Raw genomic sequence first — 27,689 nt, 5'->3', positions numbered from 1 at the left:
GATTTGGATTTGGAGAGGGGTTCATCAGATGGGTTCAGCTCCTGTACGGGGCCCCGGTGGCAAGCGTGGTTACAAACAGGCAACGATCCAACTATTTCCGATTACATAGGGGCACAAGACAGGGGTGCCCCCTGTCCCCGTTACTGTTCGCGTTGGCAATCGAGCCATTGGCCATAGCGCTGAGGGGCTCTAAGAAGTGGAGGGGGGTGCTCAGAGGAGGAGAGGAACATCGGGTGTCATTATATGCGGATGATTTGCTGCTATATGTGGCGGACCCAGTGGAGGGGATGCCAGAGATAATGCAGACACTCAGGGAGTTTGGAGAGTTCTCGGGATATAAATTGAATATGGGAAAGAGTGAACTTTTTGTGATGCACCCCGGGGAACAGGGCAGGGGAATAGACGATTTACCGTTGAGGAGAGTAGCAAGGGATTTTCGATATCTAGGGATCCAGGTGGCCAGGAACTGGGGAACCTTGCATAAACTTAACTTGACGCGACTGGTAGAACAGATGGAAGAGGACTTTAAGAGGTGGGACATGGTGCCCCTGTCATTGGCGGGCAGAGTACAGGCGGTTAAAATGGTGGTCCTCCCGAGGTTTCTTTTTGTGTTTCAGTGCCTCCCCATACTGATTACAAAGGCCTTTTTTAAGATAGTGGACAGGAGTATTGTGAGCTTTGTATGGGCTGGAAAGACCCCGAGGGTAAAGAGGGGGTTCCTGCAGCGCAGTAGCGACAGAGGGGGACTGGCACTGCCGAGTCTGAGTGATTATTATTGGGCCGCCAACGTGTCCATGATATGTAAGTGGATGAGGGAAGAAGAAGGGGCGGCGTGGAAAAGGCTGGAGATGGCGTCCTGTAAGGGAACAAGTTTAAAAGCACTGGCGACGGCGCCGTTACCGTTCCCCCCGAAAAAATACACCATAAACCCAGTAGTGGGGGCGACTTTGAAGATTTGGGGGCAGTGGAGACGACATAGGGGAGTGACGGGTGCCTCGGTGTGGTCCCCGATAAGGAACAATCACAGGTTCGTCCCGGGGAGGATAGATGAGGGATTCCAATCTTGGCAGCGAGCAGGAATTGGGAAGTTGAAGGACTTGTTCTTGGACGGGACGTTCGCGAGTTTGGGAGCATTGGTAGAAAAATACGGGTTGCCACCTGGGAATGCCTTCCGATATATGCAAGTGAGGGCATTTGCGAGGAAACAGGTGAGGGAATTTCCGCAGCTCCCGGCGCAAGGGATCCAGGACAGAGTGATTTCGGGGGCATGGGTCGGTGAAGGTAAAGTGGCCGATATATACAAGGAAATGAGAGACAAGGGGGAGACGATGGTAGAGGAGCTGAAGGGTAAATGGGAGCAGGAGCTGGGGGAAGAGATTGAGGAGGGGCTGTGGGCAGATGCCCTAAGTAGGGTAAATTCCTCGTCCTCGTGTGCCAAGCTTAGCCTGATACAATTCAAGGTTCTACACAGGGCGCATATGACGGGAGCAAGGCTGAGTAGATTTTTTGGAGTGGAGGATAGGTGCGGGAGGTGCGCGGGAAGCCCGGCGAACCACACTCACATGTTTTGGTCATGTCCGGTATTGCATGGGTTCTGGGTGGGTGTGGCAAGAGTGATCTCAAAGGTGGTGGGGGTCCAGGTCGAACCGAGCTGGGCGTTAGCTATATTTGGGGTTGCAGAAGAGCCGGGAGTGCAGGAGGCGAGAGAGGCCGATGTTTTGGCCTTTGCGTCCCTAGTAGCCCGGCGAAGGATTCTACTTATGTGGAAAGAAGCCAAACCCCCGGGCATGGAGGCCTGGATAAATGACATGGCAGGGTTTATAAAATTGGAGCGAATAAAATACGCAATAAGAGGTTCGGCTCAAGGGTTCACCAGGCGGTGGCAACCGATCCTTGACTATCTCACAGAGCGATAAGGGAAAACAGGAAAGACAGCAGCAGCAACCCAGGGGGTAGGGGGGGGGGGGGGGGGGAGGAGGGTGTATTCGGTGTTTGGGTTTCTTTTTTTTTCTCTTTCCATCCTAGTTGTTTATATTTATTTTTTCAGTATTATTATTTCTCTTTTCTTGTTCTTTTTCTGCACTTGTTGTTAGTTTAATATATTGTTTAAATAACGGTCAATGTACATTTTGTTACAAAGTTGTAAAAATGGAAAATTCTTTTTGATCGAAAAACTTTAATAAAATATATTTTTTTACAAAAGTTATTACGCAGAGATTTTACAACGATGGATCTCCGCATCAAGCCTGATCGCCTGCAGCTGCACCCTCAAGCAGACAATGCCAAGTCGGCCGTCGCACACTGGCTAGCTTGCTTTGAAGCATACATCGGATCTGCGACAGAACCACCCTCAGAGGCACAGAAGCTCCAGATCCTTTACACGCGGCTGAGCTCCGATATCTTTCCCCTCATCCGGGACGCGCCGACCTACGCTGAGGCCATGGCGCTACTGAAGGAGAACTACACTCAGCAGACCAACAAAATCTACGCCAGGCACCTCCTGTCCACGCGGCAACAACTCCCCGGTGAGTCTGTGGAAGATTTCTGGACTGCCCTGCACGCCCTGGTGAGGAACTGCGATTGGCAGGCAGTTTCGGCCGTTGAACATTCTGACCTGCTAATTAGAGACGCGTTCGTTACAGGCATAGAGTCGGCCTACATCCGCCAGCACCTCTTAGAAGGGGCTACTCTCGACCTCGCGGCGACCAAGAAACTAGCGCCCTCGCTCACAGTCGCCTCACGCAATGTACAGGTGTATTCCCCCGACCACACGACCCTGCCAGCGAACACCCCATCATGGACCCCATCAGCGACCGCCCCCAGCCAACCCCAGGCCTGCACTGCGTGGCAGCCAACCAACCCCGGGGACCCCAAGTGCTACTTCTGCGGACAGACAAAACACCCTCGGCAGTGCTGCCCGGCGCGGAGCGCCCTCTGCAAGGCCTGCGGGAAAAAAGGACATTTCGCTGCTGTGTGCCAGGCCCGCTCGATCGTCCCTGCACCCCCCACGTGCGACCCGTGGGCACTGCCATCTTCCTCGCCTCAGACCATGTGCGGCCCGTGGGTGCCGCCATCTTGCTCGCCTCACAACACGTGCGGCCCGTGGGCGCCGCCATCTTGCCTGCCTCAGGACACGTGCGTCCCGTGGGTGCCGCCATCTTCCCCGCCTCAGGACCCCTGCTTGTCAGCCACCTCATCGGGCCCTCATCGCCTGCAACCGCCGCCGACCAGCCGCGTCTCGCCCATCACGATCGACCAGTCCTGACCGCACAACCTCGCCACCGCATCGACGACAGTGAAGGTCGACGGCCACACGATATTATGCCTGCTGGACTCCAGGAGCACTGAGAGCTCCATCCACCCTGATACGGTAAGGCGCTGCTCCCTCACGGTACACCCCATCAACCAAAAAATCTCCTTGGCCTTCGGATCCCACTCCGTGGCGATCCGGGGGTACTGCACCGCCGCCCTCACCATCCAGGGGGTAGAGTTCAGCGGCTTCCGGCTCTACGTCCTCCCCGACTTCTGCACTGCCTTGCTACTCGGCCTGGATTTCCAGTGCAACCTCCAGAGCCTAACCCTGAAATTTGGCGGGCCCCTACCCCCCCTTACTGCCTGCGGTCTCACAACCCTTAAGGTCAACCCGCCTTCTCTGTTTGCAAACCTCACCCTGGATTCAAAACCCGTCGCCACCAGGAGCAGACGGTACAGCGCCCAGGACAGGACCTTCATCGGGTCTGAGGTACGGCGGCTGGTATGGGAAGGTATTATCGAGGCCAGCAACAGCCCCTGGAGAGCCCAAGTGGTAGTTGTGAAAACCGGGGAGAAAAACAGGATGGTCGTTGACTACAGTCAGACCATCAATCGGTACACACAACTCAACGCGTACCCCCTCCCACGCATATCTGATATGGTCAATCAGATTGCACAGTACCGGGTCTTCTCGACAGTGGACCTGAAATCTGCCTACCACCAGCTCCCCATTCGCAAGGCGGACCGCCCGTACACCGCGTTTGAAGCGGACGGCCGCCTTTACCAATTCCTTAGGGTTCCCTTTGGCGCCACTAACGGGGTCTCAGTCTTCCAACGGGAGATGGACCGAATGGATGACCGGTACGGACTGCGGACCACCTTCCCGTACCTGGATAACGTCACCATCTGCGGGCAGGACCACGACGCTAACCTTTCCAAATTCCTCCACACCGCTAAACTCCTCAACTTAACCTACAACAAGGAGAAGTGCGTGTTCAGCACAAACCGATTAGCCATCCTCAGCTATGTGGTCCAGAACGGAGTGCTAGGGCCCGACCCCGATCGCATGCGCCCCCTCATGGATCTCCCCACCCCACTGCCCCAAGGCCCTCAAACGATGCCTGGGCTTCTTCTCGTACTACGTCCAGTGGGTCCCTAACTATGCGGACAAGGCCCGCCCACTCATTCACTCCACTGTTTTCCCCCTGATGGCCAAGGCTCACCAGGCCTTCAAACGTATCAAGGCCGACATCGCCAAGGCTGCGATGCACGCAGTCGACGAGACGCTCCCCTTCCAAGTCAAGAACGATGCATCAGACGTCATTCTGGCCGCCACCCTCAACCAGGCAGGCAGGCCCGTGGCATTCTTTTCCCGCACCCTCCATGCCTCCGAAATTCAGCACTCCTCCGTCGAAAAGGAGGCCCAAGCGATCGTTGAAGCTGTGCGACATTGAAGGCATTACCTGGCCGGCAGGAGATTCACTCTCCTCACTGACCAACGGTTGGTTGCCTTCATGTTCAACAACACACAGCGGGGTAGGATCAAAAATGATAAGATCTTGAGGTGGAGGATCGAGCTCTCCGCCTACAATTATGAGATTTTGTATCGCCCCGGTAAGCTCAACGAGCCCCCCGATGCCCAGTCCCAAGGTACTTGTGCCAGCGCACAAGTGGACCAATCCGGACCCTGCACGACGATCTCTGTCACCCAGGGGTCACCCACTTTTATCACTTCATAAAGGCCCGCAATCTGCCCTACTCCATCGAGGAAGTCAAGGATATCACCAGCGACTGCCAGGTCTGCACGGAGTGTAAACCGCACTTTTACCGGCCAGACCGAGTGCACCTGGTGAAGGCCTCCTGCCCCTTTGAAAGCCTCAGCATGGACTTCAAAGGGCCCCTCCCCTCCACCGACCGAAACACGTACTTTCTTAATGTGGTCGGCGAATATTCCAGATTCCCCTTCGCCGTCCCATGCCCCGATATGATGTCTGCCACCGTCATCAAAGCCCTCAACAACATCTTCACTCTGTTCTGTTTCCCCGCCTATGTCCACAGCGACCGGGGATCCTCATTTATGAGTGATGAGCTGCGCCAGTACCTGCTCAACAGGGCATTGCCTCGAGCAGGACGACCAGCTACAACCCCCGGGGAAACGGGCAGGTAGGCAGGAGAATGGGACGATCTGGAAGGCCGTCCAGCTGGCCCTACGGTCCAAAAATCTCCTGGCCTCCCGCTGGCAGGAGGTCGTCCCCGACGCCCTTCACTCCATTTGGTCGCTCCTTTGCACGGCGACTGACGAAACTCCCCATGAACGTCTCTTTGCCTTCCCCAGGAAGTCCGCCTCCGGGGTTTCGCTCCCAATGTGGCTGTCAGCTCCAGGACCCGTCCTCGTCCGCAAGCACGTGCGGCTACTAAGGTGGACCTGTTGGTTGAGAGGGTACAGCTACTTCACGTGAACCCGCAGTACGCCTACGTAGCGTACCCCGACAGCCACCAAGACACAGTCTCCCTCAGGGACCTGGCACCAACTGGGTTCCCCCCCCCCGCCCTGCCCTGGGGCAACCCTCTCTACCCCCAGCGCACCTCACCACAGCCCCCCCTCCAGGACGATCCGTCCTCCCCTTGGTCCCATCCGGGGATGAAGATGAGGTCGACACGCTCCCGGAGTCACCGCTGCCGAAATTGCCACCAGAACTGCGGCGTTCGCAACGATGGATCAAGGCGCCCGATCATCTGAATTTGTAAACTTTTCCTTAAAATGTTAAACACCTGAATGTAAATAGTTTTCCACCCCCCCACCCCCGCTGGACTCTTTTTAACAGGGGGTGAATGTGGTAGTCACCACTGTTGTACTGTTTGTACCGCTTACGAGGAGTATTACGGTAAGGGTCCTGCACTCGAGGTACGGGGGTAAATCCCTGCCTGCTGGCTCTGCCCAGTAGGCGGGGTATAAACGTGTGGGCTCTCCGAGCTGCAGCCATTTCGGCAGCAGCTGCGGGAGGCTACACATCTCTGCGTAATAAAGCCTCAATTACAGTCTACTCTCGTGCCGTCGTAATTGATAGTGCATCAAACACAAAAACCAGCTCTCAAGCCCAACAAGTCCCTACTGGAGTTCTCCTTGCAAAAGAGTCGATGATGAGGAGATTTTATAAGAGTGTTCAAAATCCTGAGGGGCCTCGAAAGCGCAGATAGGAATTTTTTCAATTGGCAAAAGGATCCAGAACACGGGTTTAGGGTGATTGACAAAAGAACCAAGGGTGACATATGAGCATGTAGTGCTGTCGAAGGACACCAGACCCTCACTCGAACACCTATAAAATTCACAGCTTTAAAATTCACCGCAGGGTGGTGAACTCTCCTTTGCTGATTGGCTATTCGTTATACGGCCCACTTGCTTTTCTCTTCCACTGATCTCAGTGGAATCCAGACCATTAATTGTCTGACTGGAGTTTCAATTGCAGGATTGGTGTTGATTTCAATCCTCACTGCTTCCCATATTTAAGGTACTTGTTTCCAGGACTAACATGTGCAAGGGGATCTGGCTCATTGATGACAACAATCGACTGGACCTAAATCTCCTTACAACCAACACATCCACTATTTCCGTGGCCACACGGGATGTAGATTGTCAGGCCCTGGGGGTTTATCACCGTTTAGTCTGATTTATTTCTCCTGTACGATTTTTCTAATAACACTAATTTCCTTCAATTCCTCCTTCACACTAGACACTTGATTACTTAGCATTTTTGGGAAGTTATTTGTGTCTTCCTCTGTGAAGACAGAACTAAAGTTGTTGTTTAATTATTCTCTATTATGAATTCTTCTGTTTCAGACTGTAAGGGGCCTACATTTATCTTCACTGGTCATTTTCTTTTTGTATTCTTAGAAAAGCTTTTCCTGTCTGCTTTTATGTTATTTGCTAGTTTACTCTCATACTCTATTTCCCGCCAGAAAGGAATGCACAACTGTTGCAATGCATGGATTTGTTCCTTAAATATCAGCGATTGCATATCTATCATCATGCCTTTTACTAATGTTCCCCAATCTATCTTAGTCAATTCACATGTCATACCTTAGTAGTTTTCTTTGTTGAGATTTAGGACCCTAATTTCAGATCGGACGTCTTCACTTTCCATCCTGATGAAGAATTCCATCATGTTATCATCACTGTTCCCCAAAGGACCCCCGCAATACTAATTAACACCTGTTCCCGAGTTGGTTCCTCACCATACTGGTCTAAAACTCCATCTCGGACACACTCCAGGAATTCAGATGCCACAGTATTGTTGCTGATTTGGATTTCATAATCTATATATTAAGTCACCCATGATCACTGTAGTACCCTTGTTACATGCAATTTTGCAAAACATTTCTTGTTTAATACCATCTCCTACTTTACCACTACTGTTTGGCGGCCTATAGACAAGCGCCACTAATGTCCCCCGCCCCCCCCCCACTTTGTTCCCCCCTCCCCTTGCTTCTTAGCTCCACCCAGACTTTCTGTGCCAATATCCAATATCCTCTCCCACTATTGTATTGATTTTGTCCTTAACTAAAAACACCACCCTACCCCCTTTCCCCTTTTTCTGGTCCTTTCCAAATATTAAATACCCTTGGATATTCAGTTCTCAGTGTTGGTCACACTGCAGCCATGTTTCAACCTTATCATACCCAAGCACAACAATTTGTGTTGTTAATTCATCCACCTTATTGTGAATTTTCCGAGCATTCAAATACTGTGGGCTGGATTCTCACAAAATGGGACTATGTCCCCACGCCGGCATAAAAACGCTGACGTTTTACTCCAGAGATTCCTGGAAAAAAGATCAGCTAATTCAATGCCCTGCATGGGGCTAGCATGGACCCGGAGTAGTTCACGCAGCTTTAGCTGCGGATACAGGCCCCGCACGTCCGGCCTGGAGTCCAGGCATGCGCACGGCGGCGGCCTCCAGCGGCCGCGCCAAGCTCCATGGCGGACTCGGACCGCGGAGTCACTCCCAAAAATTAGACCCCCCCCCCCCCGATCGGCTGCGCGCCCAAGCATCTAACTACGCGGACCTAACCCCCGGCTGCCGATAGGGCACCCCTCCCACCAGTGTCTGATTCCCCCCCGCCCACCACCAGGATGGCCGCAGACTGAGTCTGCAGCCGCCTTGCCAGCATCCCGACCGGCAATACCAGGTTAGTTCCACGCCGTCGGGAACTCGGCTGTTTGGAAGCGGAGGATCGCTGGGCTGGCCTCTTTCAATGGGCCCCCAGCCGCGCGGCATACTACGCAATCATGCCAATTCTAGGGTCCCGGAGAATCGTTGGACAGGCTCCGGGCCCAATTTCGGTGTTAAAGTGGATTTCGGCGTGGGGCTGCGGAGAATCCAGCCCTGTGTCTGTTGAACAGTTTTACACATGGTTGTTTGTACAATGGCCTTATTTGCTGCTAGCTCTTGTTTCCACTTTTGCTTCCGGCTTTCATTTATATCTTTGTTTCCCTCTGTCATGTGAGAGTGCCTTTAAGACATGGATGTTTAAGCAATGTACCTTTAAGAAAACAGCGATGTCAGAGAGTGGGTGGGGCTGCGCTCAGGTCAGCCATTTTGGAAGTTTCAGTTTGGAAAAGCAGCTTTTGTGTGTCTGTGTGTTTCCAGAGAGCTGCTGTTTTGCAGTTTGAAAAGAGCCTGGCAGTGTCTGTGTTTGCAGCGAGCTGGATCTCTGCCATGAAAGACTATCTCTGGATCATTAGGGTGATTTAAACTCATAATAGTAAAGCCTTTAACCTGATGTGATTCTGTTTAAAGGTGTTAAGTCTCTTGGAAGTTTGAAGGAACATTTTGAGGAATTATTTACTGTTGCAATATTTTCAGAGTTATCTTTGCAGTAAGGGGTGTTAAGAGATCCAATGTTTATTTAAGATGTTAAGTTGAGTTCATGGAATAAACAGTGTTTTGTGTTTAAAAAACCACGTGTCCATAATTGTAATCCCACTGCTAGGGAACAAGTCGTGTGCTAGGAAAGCAACAAATACATTAAAGGGAGAGGTTGGTGGAACTCCATGATACATTTTGGGGTTCTGAAAACGTCTCGCCCATAACACCTCTCTTGTGTCTCCCTGCTCAGGTTCCGATCCTCCTGCCACTCTGGTATAATCCCTCCCCCCAAAAAAATATAGTGTTGGTATTTCCTGCTGGCAGCTTGACATGGAATTTACAGCACAGAAACAGGCCATTTGGCCTACTCCACCTCTGTTGGTTTAGTGACCACAGCTGAGTCCGAGATGAGAGGAGAAAGAGAAACTGGTTTTATTACAAAGTAATAATATGGACAATACTCTTCAGATCCCAGTCGGGTCTGAGGTGTCGGTTCCAAACCTGGCTGACTTTTATATCAAAGGCTATGAAAGTGTCCATGGGCTCCCCACCCCTCAGTGGGAAGCTCACACTCAATGAGGCTTGGGGGGGAAGCTAATTGCTTCTACCGCTTAGGTCTGCAATCCCCTTTCCGCGCTTTCCCTCAAGTGCAAAATCTGCACGGCCTGTTGAAGGTCTAAAGATGGCTCTGCCAGCAACTTTTTTTGTGTTGCCATATTATTAACGCCACAGACCAGTCACTCCCGTAGCATCTCCGGGAGCGAATTGCCAGTTTCGTAAAATCTGGTTAGTTTTCTCAGTCGCGTTAGAAACTCGGTCAAAACTCTCCTGGGGTCCTCTCAGCCACGTTAAAACGGTATATTGTATAATGACTGATGTCCTGGCGTTATAATGCTGTGCTACTACTGTCACCAGCTCTTTGAAGGACTTAGTGTCCAGGCATACAAGATATGTCACTCCATAGGTGTGAGCCCCACAGGCAGTTAAAAGGATTACCGTCTGTTGGTCTTCACTGGTGATAGCATTTTCCCCCAAGAAATCATGCATATGTTTAGCGTACTGCGTTTAATTGTCGATGCTCACAATCTTCCAAACTGGCACTGTGGGGAAAAAGGTTCCAACCTTAGTCGTGTAGTGCAGAGGGGGTGGTTGTTCATCCGATGGTCAGCTGCACCGACTTTAGTTCCACTTTTATTCACATCACCAGTTTAGTGATCACAGACAAGTCCGAGGTGTGCGGATAAAGAGAATCTAGTTTTATTACAAAATAATAATACGTGCAGTACTGATGCAACCATCAATTCACACGAGACGGAGAGTTGAAGTGAACAGTGGCTTTAATCAGCTAGAACTGTGCCTGCCTGCGATTGCTCTGTACTGAGTGCCGCCTACAGGCTGCATATCTATATACCTTCCCTGAGGGGGCGGAGCCACAAGCGGGGCCCACAAGGGCACCACCATAATACAATGTAATGTAATGTAATACAATGGTGGGCCACAGGTGGAGCCCACAAGGGCATCAACATAATATAATGTAATGTAATGTAATACATTGGTGAATGGTAGCAGTAATACATTCACCACATTCACCCCCTGTTAAAAATTGAAGTCCAGCGGGGATGAAGTGGGCTTACAGGTTGAGTCTGTCCGGCGCCTTGATTGTTCGCTGCGATCGCCTGAGCTCTGGTTTCGCTGCGGACATGAGTGTTGACTCCGGGAGCGTGTCTTCTGGAGCTTCATCCCTGTAGATCGGCGATGGGGGGGAAGGGGGGTGTAGGCCATGTAGGGGCGGGGGCGGTGTTCGGTGTAGGGTGAGGGGGGTAGGTGATGGTTGCAGAGGAACCGGCGGGTGCCAGGTCCCGGAGGGAGACTGTATCTTGTCGGCCATCATGGTGCGCCACGTAGGCATACTGGGAGTTGGCGTGAAGGAGCTGGACCCTCTCGACCAGGGGGTCGGACTTATGGCTCCTCACGTGCTTTCGGAGGAATACGGGCCCCGGTGTCATCAGCCAGGACGGAAGCGAGACGCCGGAGGTGGATTTCCTGGGGAAAACAAATAGGCGGTCATGAGGGGTCTCGTTCGTGACTGTGCAAAGGAGTGACCTAATGGAGTGGAGCGCATCGGGGAGGACCTCCTGCCAGCGGGAAACTGGGAGACTCCTAGGCCGTAGGGCCAGGAGGACGGCCTTCCATACCGTTGCATTCTCCCTCTCCACCTGTCCGTTTCCCCGGGGGTTATAACTGGTAGTCCTGCACGAGGCGATGCCCTTACTGAGCAGGTACTGACGCAGTTCGGCGCTCATAAACGAGGAGCCCTGGTCACTGTGGACGTAAGTGGGGAAACCGAACAGGGTGAAGATACTATGCAGGGCCTTAATGACAGTGGATGCAGTCATGTCGGGGCAGGGGATTGCAAAGGGAAAACGGAATACTCGTCAACGACGTTAAGAAAATACACGTTGCGGTCAGTGGAGGGGAGGTTTGAAATCGACGTTGAGGTGCTCAAAGGGCCGGGATGCCTTCACCAGGTGGGCCTTAACTGGTCGATAGAAGTGCGGCTTACACTCCGCGCAGATTTGGCAGTCCTTGGTCATGGCCCTGACCTCCTCGGTGGAGTAAGGCAGGTTGCGGACCTTGATGAAGTGGAGAAACTGGGTGACCCCCGGGTGACAGAGGTCATTGTGGATGGCACGGAGTCGGTCATCTTGCGTGCTGGCGCATGTGCCGTGGGACAGGGCATCTGGGGGCTTGTTGAGCTTCCCTGGACGATATACAATATCGTAGTTATAGGTGGAGAGTTTGATCCTCAACCTCAAGATTTTATCATTCTTGATCTTGCCCTGCTGTGTATTGTTGAACATGAAGGCTGCCGACCATTGGTCGGTGACGAGGGTGAACCTCCTACCAGCCAGGTAGTGCCTCCAATGCCGCACAACTTCCACAATGGCTTGAGCTTCTTTTCGACTGAGTGTTGAATCTCAGAGGCGTTGAGGGTACGGGTAAAAAAGGCTACGGGCCTGCCTGCCTGGTTAAGGGTAGCGGCGAGGGCGACCTCTGACGCGTCGTTCTCCACCTGGAAGGAGATGGACTCGTCCACCATGCGCATCGCGACTTTGGTAATATCTGCCTTGATACGGCTGAAGGCCTGTCGGGCCTCAGTCGTCAGGGGGAAGATGGTGGCTTTGATAAGTGGGCGGGCTTTGTCCGCATAGTTGGGGACCCATTGGGCATAATATGAAAAGAACCCAAGGCATCTTTGCAGGGCCTTGGGGCAGTGAGGGAGGGGGAGTTGCAGGAGGGGCGCATGCGGTCGGGGTCGGGCCCTAGGACTCCGTTTTCTATGATATAGCCGAGGATGGCCAGTCGGCTTGTGCGGAAAACGCATTTCTCCTTGTTATAGGTGAGATTGAGGGCTTGGACGGGTTGGAGAAACTTCTGAAGGTTGGCCTCATGGTCCTGCTGATCATGGCCGCAGATGGTGACGTTGTCCAAGTACGGAAATGTGGCCCGCAGACGGTACTGGTCCACCATTTGGTCCATCGTTCTTTGGAAGACCGAGACCCCGTTGGTGACGCCGAAGGGGACCCGGAGGAAGTGGAAGAGGTGGCCGCCCGCCTCAAAGGCCGTGTAGTGGCGGTCTTCCGGGCGGTTTGGAAGCTGGTGGTATGCGGACTTCAGATCTACCATGGGGAACACCCGGTAGTGTGCAATCTGATTCACCATGTCCGCTATGCAGGGGAGGGGGTACGCATCGAGTTGCGTATACCGGTTTATGGTTTGGCTGTAGTCTACAACCATCCGGTTCTTTTCCCTGGTCCTGACGACCACCACTTGAGCTCTCCAGGGGCGATTACTGGCCTCGATGACCTTCATCAAGAGCCGCTGGACCTCTGACTTGATAAAAGTCCTGTCCTGGGCACTGTACCTCCTGCTCCTAGTGGCGACGGGTTTACAGTCGGCGGTGAGGTTCGCAAAGAGCGGGGGAGGAGCGACCTTAAGAGTCGCGAGGCTACATACGGTGAGAGGGGGTAGGGGCCCGCCGAACTTCAGGGTCAGGTTCCTGAGGTTGCACTGGAAGTCCAGTCCCAACAGACGAGGAGAGCAGAGGTCGGGGAGGGCATATAGTTTGAAATTGGTGTACTCGGCGCCCTGTATCGCGAGGTTTGCGACACAGTACCCCTGGATCTGCACCGAATATGATCCGGACGTGAGTGAGATTGTTTGGAATGCGGGGGAAATTTGGAGAGAACAGCGCCTTACCGTGTCTGGATGTACAAAGCTCTCCGTGCTCCCAGAGTCAAACAGGCAGGAAGTTTCGTGCCCATTGACCAGGACGGTCATCATCGAGTTCCTGAGGTGCTGGGGCCGTGACTGGCCGAGGGTGACAGTGCCGAGCTACGGGTAGCCGGCATGGTCGGAGGTGGTGGGGTGATCCCAAGATGGCTGCCCCCGTCGGTCGCACGTGTCGGGTAGCGTTGGAGATGGCATCCAAGATGGCGGCCCCTGTCGGTCGCACGTGTCGAGCGGCATGGAAGTTGGCGGCCAAGATGGCGGCCCCCATGAGTCACACGTGTTGGGTAGGGTTAAAGGTGGCTGCCCCCATGGACAACACGAGGCTGATGACGCGTCCGAAGGGGACGGCACCGGCAGGCACGCCGCCACGCTGCGGGGTCTGCGGGCCTGTGAGTCTGAAAGTCGGGCCTGTGATTTAGAAGATTTGGATCTGGCCAGGCAGACTTTGGCAAAGTGTCCTTTCTTGCCGCAGTTGCTACAGGTCGCATTCCGAGCCGGGCAACGCTGCCTGAGGTGCTGGTTCTGGCCGCAGAAATAGCAGGGCAGCCTCCCGGGTTGGGCGGGCAGCCGCGCGGCACAGGCCTGGGGCACCCTCTGATCAGGTGTCCACGAGGGGATCGCGTGGCCGGAGGGGAAGCATTGAGGCTCTGAAGCGCTACTTCTAAGGAGGTGGATAGTTTTGCCGTCTCTTCTAGGTCGAGGATGCCCTTTTCGAGCAAGCGCTGTCTGACGTAGTTGGACCGGACTCCAGCCACATAGGTGTCCTGGATGGCGAGTTCCATATGCTGCAAGGCCGTGACATCCTTATAATTGCAGTTTCGAGCGAGTACCTTCAGCGTAGGTATTCCTTCAGCGATTCCCAGGGGCGTTGACGATGAGTGGTGAGGAGATGCCGCGCGAACCCTTCGTTCACCGGCTCACAAACTGCCTTTTCAGGATCATGACCGCGTCTGCGTACGTGGTCGCTTCCTCGATCTGCACGGAGTTAGGGCTCACCCGGGCGTGGAGGAGACTCAGTTTCTGTTCCTCGGTGACGGTGGGCAAGGAGGAGGCAGCGAGGTAGGCCTCAAAACAGCGGAGCCAGTGCGAAAACATTCCATTGGCTTCTGCTGCCTGAGGGCCGAGTTCCAGTCGATCAGGTTTGAGGGCTGCTTCCATAGCGATATTATAGCTGATTAAATTGATGCGACCATCAATTCACACGAGACGGAGAGTTGAAGTGAACAGTGGTTTTAATCAGCTAGAACTGTGCCTGCCTGCGACTGCTCTGTACTGAGTGCCGCCTACAGGCTGCAGATCTATGTACCTCCCCCGAGGGGGCGGATCCCACAAGAGCACCAACATAATACAATGTAATGTAATACAATGGTGGGCCACAGGCGGAGCCCACAAGGGCATCAACATAATACAATGTAATGTAATACAATGGTGAATGGTAGCAGTAATAACCACAAGTACTCTTCAGATCCCAGCGATATATGGAAAAACCTTTTTATGCAGCGAGTAGTTCGGATCTGGAATGCACAATGAAGGCAGATTGAGACCTTGAAAGGAGAATTGGATAAGAAAATAAAATGGGGAGTGGGATGGGTGCGTTGCCTGCAAAAAGCCGGCACAGCCACAATGGGCTGAATGGCCTCCATTTGTGCCGCACACAGCGTGGCATGGTAGCACAGTGGTGAGCACTGTTGCTTCACAGCACCAGGGTCCCAGGTTCGATTTCCAGCTTGGGTTGGTCTGCACGTTCTACTTTTGGCTGTGTGGATTTCCTCCGGGTGCTCTGGTTTCCTCCCACAAGTCCCGAAAGACGTGCTGTTAGGTGAATTGGGCATTCTGAATTCTCCCTCTGTGTACCCAAATAGGCGCCGGAATGTGGCGACTAGGGGCTTTTCACAGTAACTTCATTGCAGTGTTAATGTAAGGCTACTTGTGACAATAAATATTATTATTATGCATTCTATGATTCCATATGATGATTCCGCACCGGATCAATAGTTGGATGAATAGTCGAGTCATACTGGACTCGAAACGTTAACTGTTCCTCTCGCCACAGACACTGCGAGACCTGCTGAGAGTATGCAGCACTTTCTGTTTATATCAATCTCTCCTGTTGCCAGCATATCCCTTTCCTCCCATAGTTTTTTAAAAAAACAAAGGAAGAGCTTTCGCCATCCGCCTGAAACTTTTAACTCTTGTTATCTTCCTGCACAAGGGAAGTGCCGGATAGACCCTGAGTGTTTCCGGCACTTTCTGTTTTTATTTCAGATTATCTTGCAGCAGGCTCAGGCAGTGGGGCTCAGGCGGGGGGGGGGGGGGGGGGGGGCGCCACCCTGTCCTCCCCTCACGCTGTGTGCTTTGACAGATTCTCTGCCTCAGTCACTATAACTCGAGCCCTGGAGGGTTTGGCTGAACTAAAGCCAGGCCATTCTCGGCCAGAATGTTGCTGCAATGGAACATGGACCCGAGTGGAGGGATTGTGGACAAGAAGCAGTAGTCTGTGACAGAACAACATGAAAATAATGACGTTGAGTGTTACTCACTGTTATATAGGCTAGTGTCAAACCTACATCCAGAGCGCCGCTGGTGTAGTGGTATCATGCAAGATTCCCATTCTTGCGACCCGGGTTCGATTCCCGGGCGGCGCACTTCTTTTTTCTACTTATTCATCAACCGAAAATAATACCGTTCTTTATCTCGCCCGAATTGCATCCAAATCTTTTGTTACAAACGCGCTTTCTAAAAATAAATATTTCATTTTATATGTTTGAGGGCAAAAAATGCAGGTCCGTCTTTCCGGTGAAACGCAGAAATACGGCTGGCAAGCAGGAAAGGGGATTGAAGGTCGAGGCGAGTTCGAGTGGGTAGACCCACTCCCCCTGCCACCCGGATCCTGGGGCTGAGCCGGATCCACAGCCGCGGAGAGGGCGCAACAGCCCGGACATCGGAGCGCGGGCCCGCCAGCCCCTGGGGAGCAAATCGAAGAGAAGTGAACAGCTCCGCAGGCAGCCAGCTAACACTGCAGGGAGACTGTAAACTCCCCCAGTGTTACTCTGTATTTCTGTACGTCTGAATTTCTGTAACTGTATATGTTACTTTGCATACTCTGTACCCCTGTATTTCTGTAACTCTGTATATGTTACTCTTCCTTTGTTACTCTGTATCTCTGATGCCATGCATTTCTTGTTAATCTTATTCTGACGCTCTGTATCTCTGTTACTCTGCATTTCTGTTCTGTATCCGTTACTGTGCAACACGGTGACAATACAAACAGACAACATTCATTGAATTTTAGCAGTGAGTTGCGAAGCGGAAGGGTGTCCACTATTGTCAATTTTCTGATTCGTGGTTATTCCAACAATTCATATGTTAGCTATATGTAATATATATTTAGAGAGAGCCTCTTAAAAAAACACTTTGTGACTCATATAGGTAACAGGAAATGGGTACAAAAACAGCAAATTAAAGATTAGTGATGACTTAAATTGGCCCCAGTAATAGGTTTTGATAAGTTTTATTTCCAAAAGGAGATGGAGCGAATTCCAGAGAATGGGATTGAAGTGGCTGAAAAGGCTGTGGAAATTGGTGGGTAAAAGGACAAAGAGGTACAAAAAGCCTGAAGAAGTGCACAGTGGTTAGCACTGCTGCCTACAGTGCTGAGGACCCGGGTTTGATCCCAGTTCCGGGTCACTGTCTATGTGGAGTTTGCACATTCTCCCCGTGTCAACCCAAAGGTGTGCACGGTATGTGGATTGGCCATGCTAAATTGCCCCTTAATTGGAAAAAAAATAATTGGGTACTCTAAAATTTTTTAAAAATCGTTGCTGCTGACAAAATAAATGGGAAATGACAAAATTACCACCCCAGTTTCTAAAAAGATTGAAAATGTCAGTTATAGTTTTGCTGGAAACATCAATAACTGAATATCATTTAAACAGATTAAGTTGGTTAACATAATTATTTTTAAAGCAATAAGTTCATACTTAATTATTTTTCTCAACACTAACAGTGGTTTGCTATATATAAATATATAATCCCAGATCTGGTGTTACAAAATGTTGTCCAAGCAAAAATTCTTAGGACTCCCAGTCTGTTGCAATCTTTCTTTTAAATATTTTTCTTGAAGACATTTTTCATTATAACAAAATATTACCACACTATACAACAAATACACAAAGGTACAATACAAGAATAGCTCAATCAATACTGAACAATGCCACTAGACCGTATCCTTCAACATATAACTGAAAACTAACCCCCTCACAGCTGACAGTGACTAACTCACTGAAGAAGGAAATTAATGGCTGCCACCTCAAGTAGAAACCCTTCTACTGACCCCCTAATGGTGTACTTGATCTTCTCTCGATATAGGAACTCCATCAAGTCACCCAACCAGGCCAAGGCACTGGACAGGGTAGGATATATCCACTCCAGCAGAACCTGTCTCCGGGTATCAACGAGGCAAAGGCGAAGACTTCCACCTCCGCCCACGTCTGCAGCACCGGAGAGTTCGAAACCCCAAAAATGGCCACCAGCGGCCAAGGCTCCAGCTCACTATCAAGAAGCCCTGACATGGTGTTAAAGAAGGAGTCGCAGTGGCTTATAAGTTTGGGATACAACCAGTACCTGTGGGTATGATTCGCCGGCCCCCAAGAACAACGTTCGCCCCCTATCCTCCACTCCCGAGAAAAAGCCACTCATCCTCGTCTTTGTCAAGTATGCCCGAAGTATCATCTTGAGCTGAATAAAGCTGAGTCTAGCACATGAGGAGGTAGAGTTGACCCTGTGGGAGCCTCACTCCTCACACCCCCCCGCTCACTCTCCCACTTCCTCTTCACCTCATTCAACGGAACCTGCTGCACCGTCAGGATCTGACTATAAATGGCTGAAATCCTCCGCTCACCCAAATCGGTCAGAGACAAGATCCTGGAGGAATGACGGGGTGCCAAGGGAAATGAAGAAATCTCCTTATGCAATTAATCGCGAACCTGGAAATACCTGAGTAAATTAGTCTTCGGGAGTTGGAATTTGTCCAACAGCTCCTCAAAACCAACAAACCTACCCTCCACAAACAGGTCCCCAAATGTCTCCAAACCCTCTTCCTCTCATGACCTGAACCTTGATTCTAAACCTGCTGGCACAAAGAGTTGATTCCTACAAACAGGGGCTAACAGCGCCATGGAGCCGAGCTTAAAATATTGTCTAACCTGCCTCCAAATCCTCAGAGTGGACTCCAATTACCGGACTCGAGGGAAATGTTGCAGGGGAAAATGGAAACGAGGCAATCACCAGGGCTCCCAAGCTAGAACCTCTACAAGAGCACTCCTCCATCTGCCTCCATATGGAATTTGGCTCCTTGAGCCACCCAGGTACGTTTTCACTATTAGCTGCCCAGTAATAAAACAACAAATTAGGTAAAGCTAAACCACCCGACTGTCACTCATTCTGAAGAAGCGCCCTAAGAATCCTTGGGGTCTTGCCCGCTCAAATGAAGGAAGCTATCATTTTGTTGACTCTAGCAAAGAAAGATTTGGGGAGAAAAATAGGGAGACACTGAAAAAGAAATAAAAACCTCAGGAGGACATTCATTTTAACAGTCTGAACCCTGCCTGCCAAGGACAGAGGGAGGTTATCCCATTTCTACCAATTGGATTTGACCTCATTCATCTGACCAACATAATTTAATTTATGGAGCAATGCCCAATGCCGGATTCCCAGAATAGGAAAGCTAGATCTGGCAAGGCAAAAAGGCAACATTCCCAGATAGGCTCCCCTCCCCAGGGGAGTTGACCGCAAAGTATTTGCTCTTGGCCAAATTCAACTTATACCTTGAGAAGGAGCCAAAACTCCTAAGTTGCCTCATTATCTTAACCATGGTGGAGACTAGATCCATGCCATAAAGAAACAGATTATCTGCATCCAAGGACACTTGTGCTCCCTCCCTCCCTTCCATTTGGTGGAAGATCTTAAAGCTATAGCCAGCAGCTCAATTACCAAATCTAACAAAAAAGAAGACAATGGATAACACTGCCTCGTATCCCTATTCAACTGAAAGTAACCTGAGCTCAAGGCATTTGTGTGAACATTTACAGTGGGAGTCCTATGTAGAAGCCAAATCCAAGATATAAACTTTGACCTGAAACCAAACCTCCCAAGACTCTTAAATAGATACTCCCACTCGACCCTATGAAACGCTTTTTCGGCATCCATTGAGACAATCAGCTCTGGGTCGGGGCCTGGAGAGGGGAAAAAAATGACATTTAATAACCAACGTATATTGGCCGACAGCTGCCAACCCTTGATAAAACCACTCTGTTCTTCCAAGAGCACCCCTGGACGGCAGGGCTCCAAACGCATTGCCAACACTATAGCCAGCAATGTAGCATCAGCATTCAACAACGAGATAGACCGATACGACCAACATTCTGTAGGGTGCGTATCCTTCTTCAAAGTCAGGGAAATCGAAGCCTGCACCAGTGTAACTGGCAATAACCCTTGGGCAAGGAATTATTAAACATGTCAAATATCAATGGGATCAACTGCCCAGCACATTTCTCATAGAACTCGATGGGGAATTCATCCGGGCCCGCAGCATTACCCAACTGCATTAAACCAACACACTTCATAATCGTCTCAGGACCCAATGGGGATTCCACTCTCCCCCTTCTCTCTCTCTTCACCACCAGGAAGGACAACCCCTCCACAAACTTCATCAGGGCGAACTCCCCTTCGGGGGCTCCGATCTGTACAGACCTCGATAAAACGCTTCAAACGCAGCACTAACTTTCAACGGGGCGGAAACCAATCTGCCACCCTAGTACCTTTCCTGCACAATCTCCGGGAGGCAGCCTGCCACTTCAGCTGGTACACCGTAAGGTGATTGGCCATCTCCCCATGTTCAGAGAATGTCCCCTACGAGCGTCGCAGCTGGCCCACTGCTTTATCCGTTGAGAGTAACTCAAATTGCATCTGCAACTTTTTCCTACTCGCCAGCAACTCTGATGTAGGGGCAAGCGAGTACTGGCAGTCCACCTCAAGGATGGAATCCACCCGCCTCTGCTGCTCTACCCTAATCATTTCCTGGTGTGCCTTGTAGGAAATTATCTCCCCCTAATGACTGCCTTAAGGGCCTTCCACAATGTAAAATCTGAGATAAACTCACTTTTATTCAATGTATTGTACTCCTCAATGGTGGAGGATATGGGCTCGCAAAATCCTTTGTCTGCCAACAACGCCGAGGCCAATGTCCACAGCAGATGTCGAAAAGGACCTGGCTCTGACATCAGATCCAAGAAACGTGTGGCATGATCTGAGATAACAATTGCCGAGTACTCTGCCCTCTTCACCCCAGGAAGAAGAGACCTACCCACCACAAAAAAGTCAATCCGAGAATAAACCTGATGGACATGGGAGAAATAAGAAAAAGCCTTATCACTCAGAAGCAAAAACCGCCACGGGTCTGCCCCCCCTCTCCATCTGCTCCATAAAAAACAATAATGCCTTTGCCACCCCTGTTGGAATCAGAGACTGAGGTCTAGATTGGTCCAACCAAGGTTCGAAAACACAATTTAAGTCCCACCCAAAATTAACTGGTGTGAATCTAAGTCAGGAATAGAAGCCAGTAGCTTGTTAATAAAGGCTGTATTTATCCCAATTTGGAGCATGCACATAAACTAAGACCTCCGAGGTGCCCGCCAAAGACCCACTGATAATCACATGTCGCCTGTTCGGGTCTGCCAAAAAATTAGCAGTTGAAAAGAACCAGTTTATTAATCAACACCGTAACCCCCCGCGCCACGCGCCCCCCCCCCGCCCCCCCCCCCCCCCCCCCCCCCCCCCCGCCCGCACCCCCCACCCCCCGGTTTACATCGAAACCTGAGTGGAGTACCTGTCCCACCTATCCCTTCCGTAACCCCGTCTGGACTTTGACCTGCAAATAGGTCTCCTGCAGAAACATCACATCAGCATTCAAACTTTTCAGCTGAGCACATTCCCTCAACCTTTTTACTGGGCTGTTCAACCCCCTTACATTCCAATTGACCAGCTGAATTGGGAGCCTTGCAACCACCCCCCCAACCCCGCCTCAAACCAGATTCAGCCATTTCCACCAAAAGGGGTCATCCAGGAATTACTTTCAGAGTACAGACACTAGGCCCACCCAAGATGGCCACCAAACTCTCCCTCATGACAAAACAAGGAACTAGCTGGAGTCACTGTCAGAAAACTACCCCTGGCCCCCAAAGCCCTCCCCTACCCCACTGCCGGGGGGATGGCTTAGCTCAGTTGGCTAGACAGCTAGTCTGTAATACAAAGCAAGGCCAGCAGCATGGGTTCAATTCCTGGCTGAGGTTATTCCTGAAGGCCTCGCCTTCTCAATCTTGCCTTTCGCTTGAGGTGTGGTGATCCTCAGCTCTCCTTCTCAAAGTGGTAGGCAGCCTATGGTCATTGTGGTGGTATGCATTAGGGGTATTACGGTACCCTGTGATGCCGAGAGGCTATTGGTGGATAGACGCTGGGTCCCGATTGGATCAGCCGTCTACTGGCTCCACCCAGTAAGGTGGAGTATAAGAGCCCGGGTTCTCCCAGCAGCCGCATTCTGTAACTGTGCTGTTGGGGAACAAGTCTGCATAACAAAGCCATCGTTTGACTCCTTCTCATCTCGTCTTGTGAGTGATTGATTGTGCTATAATTTATTACGTAGACTTTAAAGGACATGGAGCTCCGAATCATTCCGGAGTGTCTGCGAATCAGCCCCCACATGGCAAACTCAGCGGCCACTTTTAAACACTGGTTAGCGTGTTTTCATGGATACCTCCGAACGACCCCCAGCGTACCTACAGAAGACCAGAAAATGCAGGTCCTGAGGCCACTCTCATAGAGGACGTGGACGATTTCCAGGCGGCGCTCGCCGTGCTGATAGGAATCTACGTTCAGCCCGTCAACCAGGTCTACGCACGCCACCAGCTCGCGACGAGATGGCAAATCCCCGGGGAATCGCTGGACGAATTCTACAGTGCGCTGTTAATACTGGGGAGAAACTGCAACTGCCCATCGGTTTCAGCTAACGAACACACAGAGCTACTGGTTCGAGATGCTTTCGTGGCAGGTATGCTTTCATCCCAAATTCGCCAGCAATTGCTGGAAAGAGACTCACTAGACCTCATGGAGGCACGGGCCCTCGCGGCCTCGTTCGATGTGGCATTGCAGTATGCCCGTGCCTACGCCTCCGACCGTGCGACAGCCCCTTGGGCACCGTGGACCCCCACCACGACCGAACCCTGGCACCCCCCGCTCCCCCGCAGGCCTGTGCTGCCAGAGCACCAGATCACCCGGGTGGGCCCTGCTGCTACTTTTGTGGGCAAGCGAAAGTGATGGAGAGGGATAGGTATATACCGCAGGGCATGAATTATATCTGGGGGAAAGGCAATTATGATGCAATGAGGCAAGACTTAGGATGCATCGGATGGAGAGGAAAACTGCAGGGGATGGGCACAATGGAAATGTGGAGCTTGTTCAAGGAACAGCTACTGCGTGTCCTTGATAAGTATGTACCTGTCAGGCAGGGAGGAAGTGGTCGAGCAAGGGAACAGTGGTTTACTAAAGCAGTCGAAACACTTGTCAAGAGGAAGAAGGAGGCTTCTGTAAAGATGAGACATGAAGGTTCAGTTAGGGCGCTTGAGAGTTACAAGTTAGCTAGGAAGGACCTAAAGAGAGAGCTAAGAAGAGCCAGGAGGGGACATGGGAAGTCTTTGGCAGGTAGGATCAAGGATAACCCAAAAGCTTTCTATAGATATGTCAGGAATAAAAGAATGACTAGGGTAAGTGTAGGGCCAGTCAAGGACTGTAGCAGGAAGTTGTGCGTGGAGTCTGAGGAGATAGAAGAGGTGCTAAATGAATATTTTTCGTCAGCATTCACACAGGAAAAAGATAATGTTGTCGAGGAGAATACTGAGATTCAGGCTACTAGACTAGAAGGGCTTGAGGTTCATAAGGAGGAGGTGTTAGCAATTCTGGAAAGTGTGAAAATAGATAAGTCCCCTGGGCCGGATGGGATTTACCCTAGGATTCTCTGGGAAGCTAGGGAGGAGATTGTTGAGCCTTTGACTTTGATATTTAAGTCATCTTTGTCTACAGGAATAGTGCCAGAAGACTGGAGGATTGCAAATGTTGTCCCCTTGTTCAAGAAGGGAAGTAAAGAGAACCCCGGTAACTATGGACCAGTGAGCCTTACTTCTGTTGTGGGCAAAATCTTGGAAAGGTTTATAAGAGATAGGATGTATAATCATCTGGAAAGGAATAATTTGATTAGAGATAGTCAACACGGTTTTGTGAAGGGTAGGTCGTGCCTCACAAACCTTATTGAGTTCTTTGAGGGCCCGTGCCTCCATGAGGTCTAGTGAGTCTCTTTCCAGCAATTGCTGGCGAATTTGGGATGAAAGCATACCTGCCACGAAAGCAAACAGGTAGATGAGGGTAAAGCAGTTGATGTGGTGTATATGGATTTCAGTAAAGCGTTTGATAAGGTTCCCCACGGTAGGCCACTGCAGAAAATACGGAGGCATGGGATTCAGGGTGATTTAGCAGTTTGGATCAGAAATTGGCTAGCTGGAAGAAGACAAAGGGTGGTGGTTGATGGGAAATGTTCAGACTGGAGTCCAGTTACTAGTGGTGTGCCACAAGGATCTGTTTTGGGGCCACTGCTGTTTGTCATTTTTAGAAATGACCTGGAGGAGGGCGTAGAAGGATGGGTGAGTAAATTTGCAGATGACACTAAAGTCGGTGGAGTTGTGGACAGTGCGGAAGGATGTTACAAGTTACAGAGGGACATAGATAAGCTGCAACGCTGGGCTGAGAGGTGGCAAATGGAGTTTAATGCAGAAAAGTGTGAAGTGATTCATTTTGGAAGGAATAACAGGAAGACAGAGTACTGGGCTAATGGTAAGATTCTTGGCAGTGCGGATGAGCAGAGAGATCTCGGTGTCCATGTACATAGATCCCTGAAAGTTGCCACCCAGGTTGAGAGGGTTGTTAAGAAGGTGTACGGTGTGTTATCTTTTATTGGTAGAGGGATTGGGTTTCGGAGCCATGAGGTCATGTTGCAGCTGTACAGAACTCTGGTGCGGCCGCATTTGGAGTATTGCGTGCAATTCTGGTCGCCGCATTATAGGAAGGATGTGGAAGCATTGGAAAGGGTGCAGAGGAGATTTACCAGAATGTTGCCTGGTATGGAGGGAAGATCTTATGAGGAAAGGCTGAGGGACTTGAGGCTGTTTTCATTAGAGAGAAGAAGGTTAAGAGGTGACTTAATTGAGGCATACAAGATGACCAGAGGATTGGATAGGGTGGACAGTGAGAGCCTTTTTCCTCGGATGGTGATGTCTAGCACGAGGGGACATAGCTTTAAATTGAAGGGAGATAGATATAGGACAGATGTCAGAGGTGGGTTCTTTACTCAGAGAGTAGTAAGGGCGTGGAATGCCCTGCCTGCAACAGTAGTGGCCTCGCCAACACTAAGGGCATTCAGATGGTCATTGGATAGACATATGGATGATAAGGGAATAGTGTAGATGGGCTTTAGAGTGGTTTCCCAGGTCGGCGAAACATCGAGGGCCGAAGGGCCTGTACTGCGCTGTAATGTTCTATGTTCTATGACTGCGCTGCCCAGCCCGCTCAGCCCTCTGTAAAGGGTGCGGCAAAAAGGGGCACTTTGTAGCAGTGTGCCAAGCCCGGGGGGGTCGCCGCAATCTCCAGGGGAGAACCAGGACCCCAACCTCAACCCCCCCGACGATCCATGTGCGGCCACCGGGCACCGACATCTTGGGTCCCTGACTCCATGCGGGGGGGATGGGCGCCGCCATTTTGTGCTCCAACGGCCACGTGCGATCAATGGGCGGCACTAGCTTGTCCACCCCAGACCGTGTGCGAGCCGTGGACGCCGCCATCTTGGGTGACGGCTAAGGACCCCGGGATTGAGAGCCCCAAGGGGCCTGAAGAAAACGCCCCGATGCAGCAACTGCGACTGGTTTCGGTGACCTTGGACCAGTCGCGGCCCCGAACGCTCCAAACGGCAACAACGACGGTATTCATAAACGGGTACGAGACGCCCTGCCTGATCGACTTTGGGAGCACGGAGAGTTTTATACATCCTGATACGGTAAGACACTGTTCCCTTCCGATCCACCCGAGTAATAAAAAAAATTCTGCCGGCAGGGTCCCATTCTGTAGAGATCAAAGGGTTCTGCATCGCGAACCTCACGGTGCAGGGGAGGGAGTTCAAGAACTACCGGCTTTACGTCCTCCCCCAACCCTGCGCTGCCATACTCCTGGGGTTGGATTTTCAGTGCAACCTCCAGAGTTTAACGTTTAAATTCGGCGGCCGTATACCCCCACTCACTATCTGCAGCCTCGCGACCCTCAAGGTCGACCCCCCTTCCCTGTTTGCGAACCACACCCCGAATTGCAAACCAGTCGCCACTAGGAGCAGACGGTACAGTACCCAGGACCGAACCTTTATCCGGTCAGAAGTCCAGCGGCTGCTGAGGGAAGGCATAATCCAGGCCAGCAATAGTCCCTGGAGAGCTCAGGTGGTAGTTGTAAAGACCGGGGAGAAGCAGAGGATGGTCATAGACTATAGTCAAACCATCAATAGGTACATGCAGCTGGATGCGTACCTTCTCCCCCACATATCCGACATGGTCAATCGAATTGCACAGTACAAGGTCTTTTCCACGGTGGACCTTAAGTCTGCTTACCACCAGCTCCCCATCCGCCCGAGCGACCGCAAATACACTGCTTTTGAAGCAGATGGGCGGCTCTATCACTTTTTAAGGGTTCCATTCGGTGTCACTAACGGGGCCTCGGTCTTCCAACGGGAGATGGACCGAATGGTTGACCGGTACAGTTTTCAGGCCACGTTTCCGCACCTCGATAACGTCACCATCTGCGGCCACGACCAGCAGGACCACAACGCCAATCTCCGCAAATTCCTCCAGACGGCAAATCCCCTGAACTTCACATACAACAGGGAGAAATGCGTGTTTAGCACCGACCGTCTAGCCATCCTTGGCTACGTAGTGCGAAATGGAGTTATAGGCCCAGACCCTGAACGCATGCGCCCCCTCATGGAGTTCCCCCTCCCTCACTGCTCCAAGGCCCTGAAACGCTGCCTGGGCTTTTTCTCTTATTACGCCCAGTGGGTCCCCAACTACGCGGACAAGGCCCGTACGCTAATTCAGTCCACGGCCTTTCCCCTGTCGACAGAGGCCCGCCAAGCCTTCAGCCGCATCAAAGCGGATATAGCAAAGGCCACGATGCACGCGATCGACGAGTCCCTCCCCTTCCATGTCGAGAGTGACGCTTCCGATGTAGCTCTGGCGGCCACCCTCAACCAAGCGGGCAGATCCGTGGCCTTTTTTTCACGCACCCTCCACGCTTCAGAAATCCGCCACTCCTCAGTGGAAAAGGAGGCCCAGGACATTGTGGAAGCTGTGCGACATTGGAGGCATTACCTGGCCGGAAGGAGATTCATTCTCCTCACTGACCAACGGTCGGTTGCCTTCATGTTCGATAATGCACAGCAGGGCAAGATCAAGAATGACAAGATCTTGCAGTGGAGGATCGAACTCTCCACCTATAACTATGATATCTTGTATCGACCCGGGAAGCTGAACGAGCCTTCCGATGCCCTATCCCGCGGCACATATGCCAACGCACAAGTGGAACGTCTCCGTACCCTCCACGAGGACCTCTGCCACCCTGGGGTCACTCGGTTCTATCACTTCGTAAAGACCCGCAACCTGCCTTACTCCATCGAGGAGGTCAGGACAGCCACCAGGAACTGCCAAATCTGCGCAGAGTGCAAACCGCATTTCAACAGGCCAGATAAAGCGCACCTGATAAAGGCTTCCCCTCCCTTTGAGTGCCTCAGTCTGGACTTCAAAGGCCCCCTCCCCTCCACTGATCGCAACACGTACGTTATGAACGTGATTGACGAATACTCACAATTCCCTTTCGCCATCCCCTGCCCCGACATGACCGCGGCCATGGTCATTAGAGCCCTCTGCACCATCTTTATACTGTTCGGTTCCCCCGCCTACATACATAGCGACAGGAGGTCCACTTCATGAGCGACGAGCTGCGTCAATTCCTGCTCAGCAAAGGCATTGCCTCGAGCAGGACGACTAGTTACAACCCCCGGGGGAACGGTCAGGAAGAGAGGGAGAACGGAACGGTCTGGAAGACCGTCCTGCTGACCCTACAGTCCAGATGTCTCCCAGTTTC

The 27,689-nt window shown here is 51.5% G+C and overlaps 1 non-coding gene across 1 annotated transcript; it reads left to right on the top strand.

The window, feature by feature from the left end:
• The first annotated feature begins 15,986 nt into the window (after nt 1–15,986).
• On the top strand, nt 15,987–16,057 carry trnag-ccc (transfer RNA glycine (anticodon CCC)). Its single transcript has one exon. It is a non-coding gene; the product is annotated as a tRNA-Gly (tRNA).
• Nucleotides 16,058–27,689: the final 11,632 nt, after the last annotated feature.

This window comes from Scyliorhinus torazame, chromosome 18 (assembly GCF_047496885.1).
Source record: "Scyliorhinus torazame isolate Kashiwa2021f chromosome 18, sScyTor2.1, whole genome shotgun sequence".
Classification (NCBI taxonomy): domain Eukaryota; kingdom Metazoa; phylum Chordata; class Chondrichthyes; order Carcharhiniformes; family Scyliorhinidae; genus Scyliorhinus; species Scyliorhinus torazame.
This window is presented reverse-complemented; position numbering and strand designations above follow the sequence as displayed.